This window comes from Tenrec ecaudatus, chromosome 3 (genome assembly GCF_050624435.1).
Source record: "Tenrec ecaudatus isolate mTenEca1 chromosome 3, mTenEca1.hap1, whole genome shotgun sequence".
Lineage (NCBI taxonomy): Eukaryota > Metazoa > Chordata > Mammalia > Afrosoricida > Tenrecidae > Tenrec > Tenrec ecaudatus.
In genome coordinates this window covers 14,813,209-14,830,692 of record NC_134532.1, presented here as the reverse complement: position 1 = coordinate 14,830,692, position 17,484 = coordinate 14,813,209, and the positions used below count along the sequence as shown (strand labels likewise).

The following is a 17,484-nucleotide window of genomic DNA, read 5'->3' as shown; positions in this document are numbered from 1 at the left end:
TAGAGCTGCTGTGCTGACCACTACGGTAGCTCCACTGCCCGTGTTTGGAAATCTGCAGAGACAACTCCAGGTAACACTCCTGACCAACCGTCTGAATGCTTATGACCAGAGAAAATGTTACTGTGTGCCCCACAGAAGTTGGAAGACAGTGTAAGCCCAGGAAACACCTCTCCTGTATGTGATGGATTGCTGTCAGCAGGGGGCTCAGAATACCCATCACCCACATAGGGTACTAAACCAGGGGAAGAAAAACAACCTTCGTATGATTTCTGTGGGTTCCTGTAACCCCACAAATAAACTTGTTAGGAAACACTTTTATTCCAATATTAAATATAGAATATAACAAAGTGTCTTTTATCCCTTCCCAAATATTCTGGAACGTTATAGGGGAAAGGAGTTTTAGGGATGACATATATTGTTTCCCTACATGGTCAAAGGAATGACAAGATTCAGGTAGGCTTAGTCTTGATTCCATTGCTTGGTAAGGATAGAGACTGTCTTTAATTTCACCAGATCATCTGTGTACTTCTGATGGTAATGGATGTAAAGCTACATTCAACTTACAATCTGCACAGCTGTCCGCATGACTGGTAGAGTGAAGACCTCAGAGAGGGCTGTGTTCTCCCAGGGACTCCACCAGCATCGCTTTTCTAGTGTGAGTGTCAGAGGCAGGGGCCCCATTCAGCCCTTTCCACCTTTACATACCATGCACCTCCCACACGCAAATGCCTGACTAGAACCCAAATGAAACCACCGCACGCATGGACTTAAATTCATATTCCTTCTCACCAGGAGAGCATTTTCTGGGTGTCACGGATCTTATCCACATGAACAAGAAGCATGTGTGGGTTTTCCTCTTTCTGGCAACTCAGGGAGGTGAGTGGTTCAGGGAGTCAGACATGAAGTCTGGGAGTGCAGCATCCGAGCACATGACTCACTGTGTTTCTCTCTATCCCCAGCTGTACAGGCCCAGGTGCAGCTACAAGAATCAGGCCCTGGACTAGTGAGGCCCTCACAGACCCTGTCTCTCACTTGTGCTGTCTCTAGATTCTCTTTAACCAGCTATCATGTGACCTGAGTCCACCAGACTCCAGGAAAGGGTCTGGAGTGGATTGGGATAATATGGGAGAATGGGGGGCACGAAGTATAATCCAGCTCTCCAGTACTGAGTCAGCATCACCAGGGCCACTGCCCAGAACCATGTTTATTTAAAAACTGAGCTCTGTGAATCCTGAGAGCACAGCCATGTATTACTGTGCAAGATACACAGTGATGGGAGGTCATTGTGAGCACAGACACAAACTCGGTTTCAGCAGAGACAAGGGAATGAAGGCAGTGAGGCTTGCTTTACTATCAGAAATTGTGGTTTCCCTACCTTGTCATTTCCCTACCTTGTCAGCACTTCTCCAGGGACCACTGTGCATAGAGTCTAGGGAACCTTCATGCATCTGACCATGCCTTCTTTTCATTGGAATGGGTTTTGTCTATCTTTCACCAGGCAGATTTCAGAGCACTATGTATTGCTCAGACCTGTTTACAATCCAGATACTACCTACTGCCATTTGTTGTCAAAGTTAGAAATATTAAATGCAGTAAAAAATGATCATGTTGAGTCTCAAATTTTGTCCACACCCTCAGATATATCTTGAATTTTTTCATTCTAATGAATACTCACTAGTGCACATTGTGCGATAATTTCCTCTTAGAACACCCTAGAAAATATTGTCTATGCCAATACTAGTGTTAGGAAACAAATAATTATTAACAAATTCTCAAAAAAAAATGAATTCAAAAGAAAAAGAAGTACAAAGTACAAAGTGAGGTAAGGGTCTTGCTTCATTTTTCTGCAGGTAGATATCCATTTTTTCTGGCACCATTTATTGAAGATGGCATCTGCTTCCCATTTAATATTTTTGGGGCCCTTATCAAAGATAAGTTGCCTGTATGCTGATGTTTTTATTTCTGGGTCTTCGGCTTTTTTACATTGGTCTGAATATGTGTCATTAAGCCAGTACCACTCTGTTCTGACAACAGTAGCCGTAATGTATGTGCAAAGTTCAGGTAGAGCAAGCCCTCCGAATAGCCTGATTTAAATACTTCCCCTTTCCTCAGTAAAGAAAGCAGCCTAAACCCTGTGGAATATCTTTATTGTCTTTGAGCCAGATCTTTTTTTACCAGTATTTTACTGTAGTATATATCTCAATATCAAAATCTACATAAATAGCTATGTCTGTAGATTATACTTCCTTGAGCTTGTGCCCTTTCTGCTACTTTTTCCAAGTGCAGTGGACTTAGAGGTTAAAATCCTAATGTAGTTTACTGACAGAGAGAAACCAAGGAGGTATTTGCGAAGTCACTATATTGCCAGAGATTTCCTTCTGCGTGACATCACTGGTATGTGATGTCATATGACTACCAGTGGAGAGTTTCCCATCTTGACTGAATTTAAGGCTTTTACATTTTGTAGATTTATGTCAAGAAAACTTAGAAACACAGGTAAAAGTTTGTTACACACTCATTACAGCTACCTGGTAACTATCCTACAAGAAAGCATTGATGAGACATGAGCTCTTCATTTTTTTAAAAAACTTTTTTTATGATTCAAAACTTTACAGAGTAAATTGAAGAGAAACCCCATGTATGTGGTTGCCACATTCATACATTGATTGCAATTCCTGAGAAATACCAACCTTCTTCCCACTTCAATCCTCCTTGGGTTTTTATATTATTCATCCTTCTTTCCTATTCCTTCTTGTTTTCAAAAGTTCTTATCCATAAGCAAATGCTGTCCTTTTGATTTAGTATCGTTGATTGTTCTAAGGAGTGTATACCTCTCAGATGTAATTCTTCCCCTCTGAGCCTGTAAATTGTTGGGCTGAAATCTGAGTCAGAGGAGTGAGTACAGATCCAAGAGTGAAGAGTCACCAGAGGACATAATCTGGGGATTCCAAGTCTACATCAGATCCGTAAGCCTGATCTATTTTATGATTTTGGTTTGTTCCACTTTCTTCTCCCACTCAAATCAGGACCCCCTTTTGTGATCCTTTTAGAGTAATTAGCAGTGGAAGCTGGGCACCATCTAGTTCTTCTTATCTCAGGTTTGTGGAGGTTGAAGCTCACCGTGGTCCATTCATCCTCAGGATGAATTGTTCCCACACATCCTCTCTTTTCTTTATTTTTATTTTATGGTAATTCTGTGCTGTCTCCGGCAGGAGGGGGAGGTAAGAAAGAACATGCAAGTGCGGCAGGCACAACTGGCAACTAGGTGGGCACTCTACTGGTTGGTACATCTGTTATCCAAAAACACTAGGTTCAGCTCTCTTTCAGGCACTGAAAGCTGGAAGAGCATACATTCTGTGGAAGTCTGGAAAGTCATCTGCCCCCAAAATGGTGGGCCAAGTCAGTAGAGGGACAGCAACACAGAACATGGGTACCCATGTGGTAAGCCACAACTGTCCGTTCACACACTTGGCTCAGGACAAACTCCAGCACCTCTTCCTTTATTTTGAAAATTTTATTACACTAACACCAATGAAAGGTTTTCTTGTTGAAAATTTCTCATGTTTAATGAGATCTGACGTCCACATATAAGATGTTCCATTTGATGTTCCATTTAATTCAAGCAAAGGGCTTTTTTCCTTGTGAAATCTCTGATGTACTGTAAGGCATTGCGTCTGGCTGAAAGCTTTACCACACTCACCACCTACATAGGGTTTTTCTCCTGTGAATTTATAGATGAGTTTTCAAATTTCCTTCATGAATGAAGTTTTTGCCACATTCACTACTTATATGGGGTTTCTCTCCAGTATGAGTTCGCCGATAAACAGTGTGTGCATTCTTCTGAGAAAGGCTTTTCCACATTGACTACATACATGGGATTTCTCACCAGTATGAGTTCACCGATGAACAGTGATAGAAGTCTTCTGGATAAACCCTTTGCCACACTCACCACATACATAGGGTTTTTCTCCTGTGAATTTGTAGATGAGTTTTGAGATTTCCTTTACGAATGAAGCTTTTGCCACATTCACTACATTTATGTGGTTTCTGTCCAGTATGAGTTCGCTGATGAACAGTGAGAGAAGGCTTCTGGATAAAGCCTTTTCCACATTCACCACATACATGGGGTTTCTCTCCAGTATGAGTTCGCTGATGAACAGTGAGAGCAGTCTTCTGGATAAAGCCTTTTCCACATTCACCACATACATGGAGTTTCTCTCCAGTATGAGTTCGCTGATGAAGAGTGAGACCATCCTTCCTGAGAAAGGTTTTTCCACATTGACCACATACAAAGGATTTCTCTCCATTATGAGCTCGCTGATGCTCAGTAAGTTTACACTTTCTGATAAAAGCTTTTCCACATTCACCACATACATGGGGTTTCTCTCCAGTATGAGTTCGCTGATGAAGAGTGAGACCATCCTTCCTGAGAAAGGTTTTTCCACATTGACCACATACAAAGGATTTCTCTCCAGTATGAGCTCGCTGATGCTCAGTAAGTTTACACTTTCTGATAAAAGCTTTTCCACATTCACCACATACATGGGGTTTCTCTCCAGTATGAGTTCGCTGATGAACAGTGAGAAAAGTCTTCCTGATAAAGGCTTTTCCACATTCACCACATACATGGGGTTTCACTCCAGTATGATTTCGCTGATGAACAGTGAGAGAAGCCTTCTGGATAAAGCCTTTGCCACATTCACCACATACATGGGGTTTCTCTCCAGTATGAATTCGCTGATGACCCGTGAGACCATCCTTCCTGAGAAAGGCTTTTCCACATTGACCACATACATGGGATTTCTCTCCAGTATGAGTTTGCTGATGAACAGTAAGCATACACTTCCTGATAAAAGCTTTTCCACATTCACCACATATGTGGGGTTTTTCTCCAGTATGAGTTCGCCGATGAAACGTGAGAGAACTCTTCTGGTTAAAGCCTTTTCCACATTCACCACATACATGGGGTTTCTCTCCAGTATGAGCTCGCTGATGCTCAGTAAGTTTACTCTTTCTAATAAAAACTTTTCCACATTCACCACATACATGGGGTTTCTCTCCAGTATGAGTTCGCTGATGAACAGTGAGAGTACACTTCACGGTAAAGGCTTTTCCACATTCACCACATACATGGGGTTTCTCTCCAGTATGAGTTCGCTGATGAACAGTGAGAGCAGTCTTCTGGATAAAGCCTTTTCCACATTCACCACATACATGGAGTTTCTCTCCAGTATGAGTTCGCTGATGAAGAGTGAGATCATCCTTCTTGAGAAAGGTTTTTCCACATTGACCACATACAAAGGATTTCTCTCTAGTATGAGCTCGCTGATGCTCAGTAAGTTTACCCTTTCTGATAAAAGCTTTTCCACATTCATCACATACATGGGGTTTCTCTCCAGTATGAGTTCGCTGATGAAGAGTGAGACCATCCTTCCTGAGAAAGGTTTTTCCACATTGACCACATACAAAGGATTTCTCTCCAGTATGAGCTCGCTGATGCTCAGTAAGTTTACACTTTCTGATAAAAGCTTTTCCACATTCACCACATACATGGGGTTTCTCTCCAGTATGAGTTCGCTGATGAACAGTGAGAAAAGTCTTCCTGATAAAGGCTTTTCCACATTCACCACATACATGGGGTTTCACTCCAGTATGATTTCGCTGATGAACAGTGAGAGAAGCCTTCTGGATAAAGCCTTTGCCACATTCACCACATACATGGGGTTTCTCTCCAGTATGAATTCGCTGATGACCCGTGAGACCATCCTTCCTGAGAAAGGCTTTTCCACATTGACCACATACATGGGATTTCTCTCCAGTATGAGTTTGCTGATGAACAGTAAGCATACACTTCCTGATAAAAGCTTTTCCACATTCACAACATACATGGGGTTTCTCTCCAGTATAAGTTTGCTGATGAGCAGTGAGATCACTCTTCCTGGTGAAGCCTTTCCCATATTCACTGCATACATAGGACATGCCTGCCACATGAGATTCCTGATGTCCCTTGAGGCATGACACACTGTGGAAAGTTTTCCCACATTGCAAACATTTATATAGCTTTTGTCCTTCGTGACTTTTTTGATAATGCTCATTGAGTTTGAACACTTTCTTGAGTTTTTGCCCACGCTGACTGCATTGAGAGTCCTCAATGGAGGTTGTCCCACATTTATCACCTGCGTGTGGTTTCTCAAGTTCACCAGACTCCTGATGCTGAATGCATTGTGACTTCATGAGCCTGGGTGGTTCACACTCAGGGAATTTTCTTTCAGTACAAAATTGCTCTTGTTCAATGTGGAGAAAAGTTTTCTCATCTTCACTGAGCACAACTGACTTCTGTATTTTGTTGCTTCTGTTCTGATTTAATTCTAGAATGATTAAGTCTGATTTTACAATTTTTTCATGTAATTCAAACATCTCATAAGCTTCCTTTGGAGGAAAATTATTTTTATGCTGAGAATAGGTATTAAATTTATAGCATTGTTCTATTCTGTCCATGCATCTTTCACATTGCAAGTGCTCAAGCAAATGATCATCATCTTCCTGGATTTCTATAAAAGAACAGAACATTGACTATTTTCAACATATTGGTTTACAATACAGCCCTTAAAATACGCATTGATACAAAGTAGATCTTTAGTGACAACCCTCTTATATGAATATAAATAAAACACTATGCTTAATGTTTATTGCCCATTGGACAAAATACAAACATGTAAAATCCAAATGATAAAAATAGTTATTATAGAAATCAGGTTGGATATGAAAGTGATAAATGGACACAGATTTGATATTTGCTTAAAGAGGTACATGAATATATACAACAAACATAACAGAAGGAAGACATGAGGCCAATAGACCACAGGAGTGGTAAGACTTGCTAATTCCAGTTGGTAGAGGTTAGATGTATTCATTGCATCAATCTAACTGAAAAACAATTAAGTACTAGACAAAATTGGGAATGTGAAACATGCTGAATATTCTACTTGGGAGAAAACCATTTTTACAGGTATATATGAAAGGGATTATGGAACAGAAACACATTCTTTATGTTTGTGGAGCCTGTATTCTAGCTCACAGCACTCATCTTACAGTGCTGTCCTGTGGTGGCGTGCAGGTTGCTGTGATGCCAGAAGCACTGCCACCCAGTGTTTCAAAGACAAGCAGGGCCATCCATGGTACACAGGTCTTAGTGGAATCTCCAGAAATAGGGACTGCGAGGAAGACCTGGTGATCAAACATGGACCCCTCAGGTTTGATGGCAATGAAATAACACTGAGGAAATACTAAATCCTCAAAGTACAGTCAACAGTAATGATGTGGATGGAGGAAGAGCTTTGGGGACCTTCAGTGCTTGACATGGCATGACTAAAAATGAGAAAAAATAGCTGCAAATATCCTCTAATAATTGGAAAATGGCATACATGCAATATTATAATGAAAAACTTGCAAGTTGTCAAGACAAAACGGAATGGTAAAAAATTGATAGTGTATGTATTATTCAACTTTAATAGACTGGTACTAGCTCTTCTTAACTAGATAATCAAGTGGTTTATACGGCTGAGATTGACAAATTCAAGAAGATTGGCATCACATTCATTATCCAAAAGAACACTGCAATATCTTCCCTGATGTATAATTTTGTCAGTGGTAGGCTAATATTCATATGCCTGCAAGCAAGACAGGTTAGTACAAGTGTTATTTAGTTTTGTGCACCAATTAAAGCAAACGCAGAAGCATTCAGATTTGTAAGTTGGAGAAGAGTCCCAGTCACATTCTCTTAATTAAAAATCATCCCCACAATACCCTCTCATTATAGTGCTACCTTAATGATACTTCATACAAGCATATGACTAATTACTATCTGCCAGTAGCTTTAACTACGAAAGCAGACATGTTGTTGTTATTGTTCTCCCTGCTCAGGAGACAGTTACTCTACTCCAGCTACCCTCAGCACTGGTCTTAAGATGCTCATCCAATCATTTCAGGGATCCCCAGGGTAAAGATCCCGCCTACCTTGTTAGGTAGGTAGGTGTCTGCCTGTGTGTGCGTGGGCGAGGGTGGGGTTGGGGGGGGTGAGTGGGGATGGGAGCTGCATGCCCTGAGTTTACATAAACTGGTGAAAGAATACAAAGCCTATTTATATCTGCCCTTCAATTACACAACTGTCCCTTAGGACCAATCCAGGGGGCATTAAAGAGACAAAGGGATAGTTGATTCCTTGAGTGACAGCAACAAAGGGAACCTGATTGCTTTTAAAGCTAGGCATCTTTCAGCTGAGTAGCAAGAAGTCAGGCGCCTGTAGCAGCTGTACACTAACATCTTACTGGAGGACAGTTCTGGGGAAAACTCTATCTGAAGATTGTGCATTAGCAGTTCAAGCTTTGGAGCTTGTGGAAGTTTTCTTCCAACACTAGTACTGGTCTCCCAAGCCCTATGGTCAGGAGAGTAGAGATAAGGCTCATCACACTTTCATCCAGGTTCTGTTTTCCACAATAAAGAAATTGAGGGGAGAGGGGTTAAAGGAGAGCTGACATCAAGGAATTTAAGAAGAAAATGTACTGTGGTAGCAATTGTACAGTACTGCTCCATGTAATTGAACTACTGGAAGTTATGATATCTATAAGAGCTCCCAATAAAATATTTTTAAAAATATACTGCAAAATTTACATGAATTTTTCAGCCTGACATTGATCAACCATACAATCATGTACACTGATGAATGTAAAATTTGGGGAAAGTATCAGTAGTTGGAAAATGTGATCTTAGTAATAGAGATGACGCGCAAGTTTACTGATAAAATTTTGAGACTAATGATGAATTCATAGCAAATTCTGTATTAAACACCAGAAATGGAAACTACACATATGGATCTTTCGGAATGGAACAAATGAAAATCAAATCAACCACATCTAAAGAAAAAAATGGTGGAGACGCTTATTAGTCAAAACACGCCCATGGGTTAACTATGGAACAGATTATAAATTGCTCAAATCCAAGTAGAAGCTATCCAAAGTAGCTAGAGCACAAAGCTTAGAGACTATGTAAAGAATAAACTTGGGGAATAAAAGACTGACTGAAGACTAATGACAGAAACCAGATGGGATGTGGGATGACATGAAAGCCAACTTCCATATGGAAACCAAAAGGCTACTCAAAAGACAGAGAAGAAAAGAGAGCAATATTGAATATACTATGCATTGCTTGAATAACTAATAAAATCTATTAGAATATCTTGCAAAAATGTTCTTTACAAGCAGCAACGGTCATCTGTCGTGTATTGGACCTGTTAAGAAGTAGTGGGCCTAAGGAAGGCACACTGTATACTAAGGGATCTACAGCAGACATGTGCGTAATGAAAAAAGCAAGAATACACGATGTTAAAAATGCCCTTTCCACTTAGAAAATTACTAGAGGAATAGACAACTTAAAATAAAAATCTTACAGGTACAAAAATATTGAAGGTACAGTGCTAAAGTATGTTCTAAGCTGATAACAATTTTCTTGCTAGGAAGATGATTTTAAATACCTAAAAATAACAGAAGTCATAAATGTGTATTAACAAGAGGAATAAAATATGGAGAAATATGTCTGTTAAAGAATTCCAGCAGAGAAGGCAATTTGACCATCTCTCTAAGAAAACAAAAAAAGAACTGATATCACCTGCATGATGAAAACTTTAAAGGAACAGGACAACGAATGAGAAAATGGACACCAAAACCTTTAAAGAAACTCCAAGGGGGGAAGCTAAGGAAGCACAAAGGAGACCCGTTTATGGTGGGAGCTCAAGATTCAAGACGGTGCTGCATACTGCAAATGGCAATCCATTCTGACTCAGTAGGGGAGGAATGTGCTGTATTCAGAGGACAGTTACAAATTCAGAGTTCTCTGTTTGGAGAGGCATGCAAGAAAGATTTTCATAGTAAAGTGGAAACATAAAAGAAGGGAAAATTTCAGAATGTTAAAGAAAATTATGGAAGCAAACATACAATAGTATAAAACAAGAAAATGGAAATCTAATCTCATAAGAGCTACAGGTGTACTTCCCTCAACATCTTGGACAAGTGAACTCTCACATTCAAAGTAGCACTTTCGGACCCCTATCATAGATAGGAGGCCTTCTCCCTGTTCAATCAACTACCCCAGCCAATTCCCCTTAAGGTATTTTGACCACGCATCTGAGAAAATTCCACTATAGTTTGCTTCTAATACCAAACACAGTTCTCTTGTCCCAATTGAGAGAAAGCTTCTGGGGTGACAAGTAGATAACCTGTTATGAGAAATTACAGAATCTTACACACCAACATTAACGTAAAGTTTGCAAAGCATGCACTTTTGTATTTCTAGGAAAATAACATTCAAAGGAACAAAGTAAATAGTGTTCTCTCAAGGGTAGAAGACCTAACCCACTAACCTAGGATGAGACAATGCAATGAGAATCTACCTCTTTGAGAATACCACAAACACCGCAAAGTTTTTAACACATAAGACAGGAAAAGCCAGTGACGAGGTCAATGACTTGAAAGTTCTCCTCACCAATGGAAACCAGGTTGTGATAGTTCTCCAACATCACATCCTGATATAGGGTTTTCTGAGCAGGGTTCAGGAGCTGCCATTCCTCCCGGGTGAACTTCACAGCCACATCGTTGAATGTCAGTGGTTCCTGTAGTAAGGGGAGTTTATTTAATGGAGTATTTTACACTTGAAGATTTTAAAAATATATCTTACAGTAAAGAAAGCAAAACAGTAATAAAAACTATTGTGGTAGCTCATTCCATAATGTGTCATTAACTGAGGACATGGTAGACAATATACTTACCTTATTTCTACATTCACGACCATCGGCCCAGAAAACTAGGCCTATTTTTAGAAAGATCTCCAGTGTTGTGAGAAACAAATGTTTTCAAATATACATTCTCCAGGTCAAATAATGTGCCCCCAACAATAGCTAGCTCTACATTAAGGAGCAGATTTAAAGAAGCTCCCATAGTAGATGAATCATTTCTGTGCCTGGCTTCTTAATTATGCCTGAAAGTTATCTGTAGGTCTGAACAATCAGGCTCTAGAGCCAGCCCAACATAAATGCAGGAAATCCCTGGAAAGGGCACAGGGCCGGTTTGAAGTCAACTAACACTAGGTCAAGATGGTAACTCAGCATCTTGCTTGTTTACAATCTTACCCGCTTAAGATATGACCCATTAACTATGTACATGCTAACTGCATGACACGAACGCCTTATGGAAAGGTCTGTAAGCTCCATTATATATACCCATTGGAAAATATATTCACTCTCTCAGGCCTGACATGGGAAGAGAGCCCCTGTGTCCGGCTGTCTGCTCTCTGTCTTTTAATATTTCCCACAATTGCAATGTCACTCCTGAGGATCACTTTTGGAGTGTTGGGGACCCCAGTGTCCGAAAATAATGCACCCACTCATAAAATTAGAATTTTGAGCTCCAGTGACATTATCTGAATGTTCTAGCAATAGCTCAGCTTTATAATCACACAAAGTAGATAAACACCTGCTTGTTATTAAATGGAATTAGGGTTTCTACAGGCATCACCATTATAAGAGGCTCGGTCCCTTCGGTGGCAATAAGTATCACGAACAGGGCAGATGGCGGAGGTCAAACATACCTCACCTCTCCAACATTTTTGGTCAACACTAAAAAAAGTCAGTCCTTCCACACCACTCTGTCTCACTTACGGGTTTGATAATCTGTTGCTGTGGTCACACAACTCTCAATAGATCAAAGTGGTCTATTAATGAACAAGGTACAACTCGGGATCAGGAACAAGAAGCCATACTCAGAACCAAGATCAGAATGTTCATAGACATAATCTCCCTTCCTGAGTGCAGAACAACTTTCTAAGCTCTTAAAGGCCACCTTAGGACAAGCTCCTCTTGACAACCTTAGGACAAATTCTCCTCAGCCACCTTTGGACCGAATTACCTTAACTTTAATTACAAGGTCCTCTTGAACTTGCCATCTTTCACCACATGCTCCCCAAGGGGCCCCTCCTAGTTCTGTTGGGTGGATCTCTGGAGCCTTCCTAATCTTGCCTAGGCAGGGAAGGTGCTAGGTTGGCCCAAGAAGCCATCTTATTAAGAGGGAGAGAGAGAACTGCCTGCAGGCAGGGTTTGAGAGGAGACAGTGAGGCATCAGCCTGTCATATGAGCTGTTGATTTGGGTTTGTTAGCCCCTGCAGTCACACAGTTCAGAAGGAACCCATGGATTAGGGATTTGCAGCTTCCAGAAATTCATGAGCCATTTCTTTGAATGACAACTGCGAGCCGCCTGTGTGAACTTACTTGAGAGCTTCCTCCACTCCATGAGTCAACAGCTTGCTGTGTGACCTTCCCATTTGGGTTCCTCAGCCCCTGCAACCTATTATCGGACCAGATTCAACAACTTCACCTTGTGAGGCAGTGGACTGTTGTCTGACCTGATGATCTGGTTCATCAGCCTTCGCAAACACATCAATGAGGAGAAGTTTCCAGAACAGCAGTTCTCAATCTATGGCTCTCAACCCCTTTGGGAGTCGAATGACACTTTCACAGGGGCCGCCAAAGACCATTGGAACACACATATTTCCAATGGTCTTAGGAACCAAGATACCACTCCTCTATCGTTATTCAGGCAAGTCCACTCACATGCAGATACGCCCACATATGAGTACTGGGTGTGAAGACTATTACCCATGCTACACATGCTTCAAAACAAAATTTCAGTTTTTGTCATTAGAAAGAAATATTTCACAACATATAATTACATATTGTTTTGTGATTAATCACTATGCTTTAATTATGGTCAATTTGTAACAATGAAAACACATCCTGCTTACATTATGATTCATAACTGTAGCAAAATTATACTTATGAAGTAATAACAAAAATAATTTTATAATTTGGGGTCACAATGTGAGAAACTGTATTAAAAGGTTGCGGCATTAGGAAGGTTGAGAACCACTGCTCCAGAGTGATAACTGACCTATGGATTTGGGACTCACCAGCTTCCACATATTGAAGAGGGATTTATTTACTTGATGGCTATTTAGTTTTGTGAGATACAGCAGGGCAAATCATGGAGCATCCTGAAGCTCTACCTCACAGGGAAGGTCTACTGCTGGTCCTGCAAAATGAACTGTAATATTCATGGATCAAGATCTATACCAATGAAGATAATGACCTGGGCACATGGGAAACAGTGACAGAGCCACAAAGAGCTTTCCAGCCAAGATCGAGGAACAGGCCGACAAGATCAAGAGGACAATCTCAATAACGAGCTGATCTAGATGAACTGATAAAGATGGAACCAAGAAATGAGCCTATATTCAGAAGGCACAATGTCTGAGAGGGACACAGAGAACAGGCCTGCTCTGAAGAAGAGCAAATCTGCCTACATGTTTCCTTAACATGGATCCGAATGTCTATCCTATTGATTCTGTTAGCAAGTTACATTTTGCTACTTAATAAAACTTGTGCCTGTGATTCTGGCCTGTAATTTCTATGTGGCCACTGCAAAAAATAATGATCTGCGAAGGAGAGAACTGTGTAAAGATAACTGCTGTCAGAACTGGAAACCATTGGAGGGAAGATTTACGTTTAAGTTCTGCCTCACATGAATCAGGGCTGATGCTGATGGTTGGTTCGCTCTCCTACATCTCTAATTAGAGGAAGTGAGAAGCCATCAACCATTTTAAAATTAGAATTCCTACAAGGCCCATTTCAGAGGCATTAATGAAAATGCTGCAGTTTGGGATATTATTCAACACCACCTTCAGAAAGAAACATTACAGAAACTCACTCAGACAAAAAAACCCATGGAATAATGGACTCTCCTAAAGAAGTGATCTTATTTCTCCTTAAAAACTTAGCATAGTGTTAAATTTGAATGATTCTCATGGGTTGGCCATAAAATAATGAAATATCAGTTGAAAGCTAATATCATCCAAAGAATCCTTAGTGATATATTATGTTCAATGTCAGTAGTTTAGTGTTATTCCTGGGATCAACATATTCCTAATCTTCTCCATCCTATGTTGAAGTCAGAGTCAAAGTTCATCTCTAACTTCTACTATTTCAAATTTCCACTTTCCAGTGAACTGAATCAGTACTATACAGGCTTCTAGACTTCTAGTAGGTAATACCGAAAAGGAAAAAATGCATCAGAATTACCTGAGTCTTGCTCATTTTCTTTGGTCCTTATAACACTGCCAGCAACTGGGATGTTCTATGTTTGTCTTATCTGTATCAGCTCCAATGATGCTCACGAATTTCAGCCTCTCAGGAGGACATCCCAGAAATAATAATACCCAAACCAGGCACTTCTTCCTTCTTCCTCTAAGCTGCTGGTTGGTGAAAATCTGCAGGCTGATGGGAGGATACAATGTGAGTAGTTTAGGTCCAGATGCTGTAAGTGTTCCTGTCCGTCTTCTTAACACAGTCCCCAATACTGTTAACGGTCTCCTAATTGAGTGACAGAAAACATCTTAATACCATGAGCAATAAAAGCTAAAACTCATAATTTTCAGACCTATGTATAAAAGATGACTTTATAATAAAGAGATTGTGTAATCAAATACACATGTCAAAAATAAGAAACAATAAACCTGGACCGCTACCTCAAAGCACATGAAATATCAATTCCTTACTGTGTGACTCTCAAGGAGAATGACAAATCAATGAACCTTTATGATGATTGAAATGGGCTATATAAAGAACTATTTAAAACTGAATGCTGTTTTTCTAGAGCTGTAAATTGTACAATCACTTTAGAAACACTTTAAAACTCACCATCAAGTAGAGTTACACATATAAGGAACGATAGGACACAGAAGAACGGTTCTATAGTGTTTCCGAGACTATAGAGCCACTACAGGCAGCTAATGGGTTAGCAGTCCAACACTTAACACTTGTCAAAAACCACGGCTCCATATTAAACACATATATCACCTATTACACTTTGAAATTCATATATATGCATATATATATGTAGAAGTATACGTCCCGCCATAATGAGTGCACTTTTGAACTCCAAGACAAGTAACATTTTTATTGTAGCATTATTTGCAGTGACCCAATGCAATTAGTTGCCTCTACGTCTTCCTTGCGATGTCCCCTTAACTCCTTCCAAATATTTAGGTGGGTGTGTCATCTGACAATGTGAATGAGGAAAAGGAGATCTGGTGGCATAGTGGTTACTGTTGGGCTTCTAAAAGCAAGGTCAGCAGTTGGAAACCACCAATTTCTCCTGGAAAGTAAGTTGGGGATTTCTTCTTTCACGAGTGACATGGCTTTCTAGTCCACTAAAGAGTGCAGTCTTGGAAACCCACATGGGGCAGTTGTACCCTGTCATACAGGCTGGCTATGAGTCACTGTTAACTTGATGGCAATGAGTTTGGTTTTTTTGGCTTAAGAGAATTGTGAAAATTGCCACACAATAGATTGGTACCCTTGAGACTTGGGGCTATGCAAGTAAGCTGCCTGAAAGCCCAACCTGGAAATGAGTCACATTGGACGTCTGTTAGGTTTAACTGAGGCATTTCTCAGACAGAAATTGGGATCTCACTACCATAAAAAAAAAAAATGAGAGAGAGCCAGAGAGCCAGGAGTAGGGGCTTTTGGATCTCAGATTCTTGCATTGAAACTCTTCAATGTAGAAGACAGAGAGCTGTGACACAAAAGAGGAAGTGAGGGGGAGAAGCATCAACACAGACATGGTGGCAGCAGAACCAAGAGACTGAGACAGAGCAGTGCAATTCCCAAGGCACGGAACAAGAGAGCTGAGTGCCTCTGGGCAGGAGGTTAATACATGAAGTAGTATACATCTGAGTATTTATCTGGGGAACCAGATCTGCCAACGTACACAGAGGTCTGTGAGGCTAAGGGACAGAGTGGGCACTTCTCTGCAGAACTAAAAGACCTTTGTAACACTTGCCCATTCAGGACAGAAGCCAAGGGGCTGCAGGGCCGCACTTTAGCTGCAGGTATGGCAGTCAAGATGCTGTCCCAAAGTTGAACTGTATCTTGAGTCATTTAGGATCCAAATTGTGTGTTAGGGTACAAAAGTTACCCCTATGCCAAATATAATTTAAGGAGAAAATTTACTGAACTTTAAAAGAAAACAAAAGACACACACACACCGGATGGATAAGGGAGACCATTAGCACGAGGTCAAAATAACACCTGAGGATTCACAGCCTGGACCCTGGATAACAGGGCAAAGAACAAAAGGCATGTCACAGATCATGACTGGTGGCAGATCAATACATCACAGGTACAGGTGGGACTTCAGAAGCAGGAAAGGGACCATGACTAGGACATGTACCTTATTCAATAGAAGAACTTACAAGACTGCTCCAGGACCTTTATACAAAGCCAGTCAAGCAAGACTCGACAATGTCCCTTGTTCTGTCCTCAGTAAGGTGACCTCCATCAGGCATACACCGAGGCAGGCGCTAGGAGAGGGCAGCTGCAGAGGAGTGCAGGCAATGTACTTTCTCATGCATTCTCCCGGAGGGGGAGATGATCTATATCCTTGGTTAATGATCAGAGAGAATTTAATGGCGGCTTAATCAAAGTGAGAACGCAGCAAATGGACACTGAGTTATCACTGTCACCAGCAAACCAAACCTAAAACCCCACTGACTGCCATCGAGTGGATTCCGATTATAGCGACCCTTTAGGAGCAGTTGGACCTGCCCCGGGTGGGTTCCCGAGACTGTAACTCTTGACAAGAGTAGAAACCCTGCTTTTCTGTCCAGATGTGGCTTGTATTTCTGAACTGCTGACCTTGCAGTCAGCAGCCCAATCTGTAACCAAGGAGGTCACCACTTTTTGCAAATTGGAGCGCTCAGAATTTAAGAAGCTCTAATACAATTATAAACGGTTGTCCACCCAGTGAATTCTGTCGTTCAGGAAGAGGCGCAAAGCCCTCTGGCCCTGACGGGCAGAACAGCCAAGCGATTGTGCGTGGGCGCTCTCCCCGTCGGACCGCAGAAAACATAGCTCCCGCCAGCTGCCCACCGAGCTCCTCTGCTCCGCCTCGCCCTCAGGAGCCCGGGTCCTGACGCCACACGTCCGCGCGTCCCTCGCCCTGTTTCAGAGACAGAAACGCACTTGTTCTCCTCTCACCGTCGTCCCGACAACTTACACTTACTTCCCAAAGGCTTCACTGCCCCGCCGGTGCGCAGGACCCTTCTCAAACTCCCACCACAGCTCCCGGCGCGACAGGAACGCAGCGCGTGACTACGGCGGCCGCAAAAGGCCCAAATACACGCACTTCCAGCCCCGCCCTTCACAGACTTGCTGGAGGCCGCCATGCTTAGATCCTATCCGTACAAAATGCAAGCATGTGTGTTACTTTCCGTAAAACAGTTGTGTGTGTGTGTGTGTGTGTGTGTCGGTCGTCCCCCCCCACTTGTTCGTGTGTGTGTGTGTGTGTGTCGGTCGTCCCCCCCCACTTGTTCTAATTTCATACA

The 17,484-nt window shown here is 41.5% G+C and overlaps 1 long non-coding RNA gene across 1 annotated transcript; it reads right to left on the bottom strand.

Annotated features, from left to right (window-relative positions):
- Positions 1–10,542: 10,542 nt before the first annotated feature.
- Positions 10,543–17,234, bottom strand: LOC142443272 (uncharacterized). The gene is made up of 3 exons (XR_012783503.1): positions 17,163–17,234; positions 14,180–14,374; positions 10,543–10,663 (listed from the first exon to the last, which is right to left on the bottom strand). It is a non-coding gene; the product is annotated as an uncharacterized LOC142443272 (long non-coding RNA).
- Between the last annotated feature and the right edge of the window lie 250 nt (positions 17,235–17,484).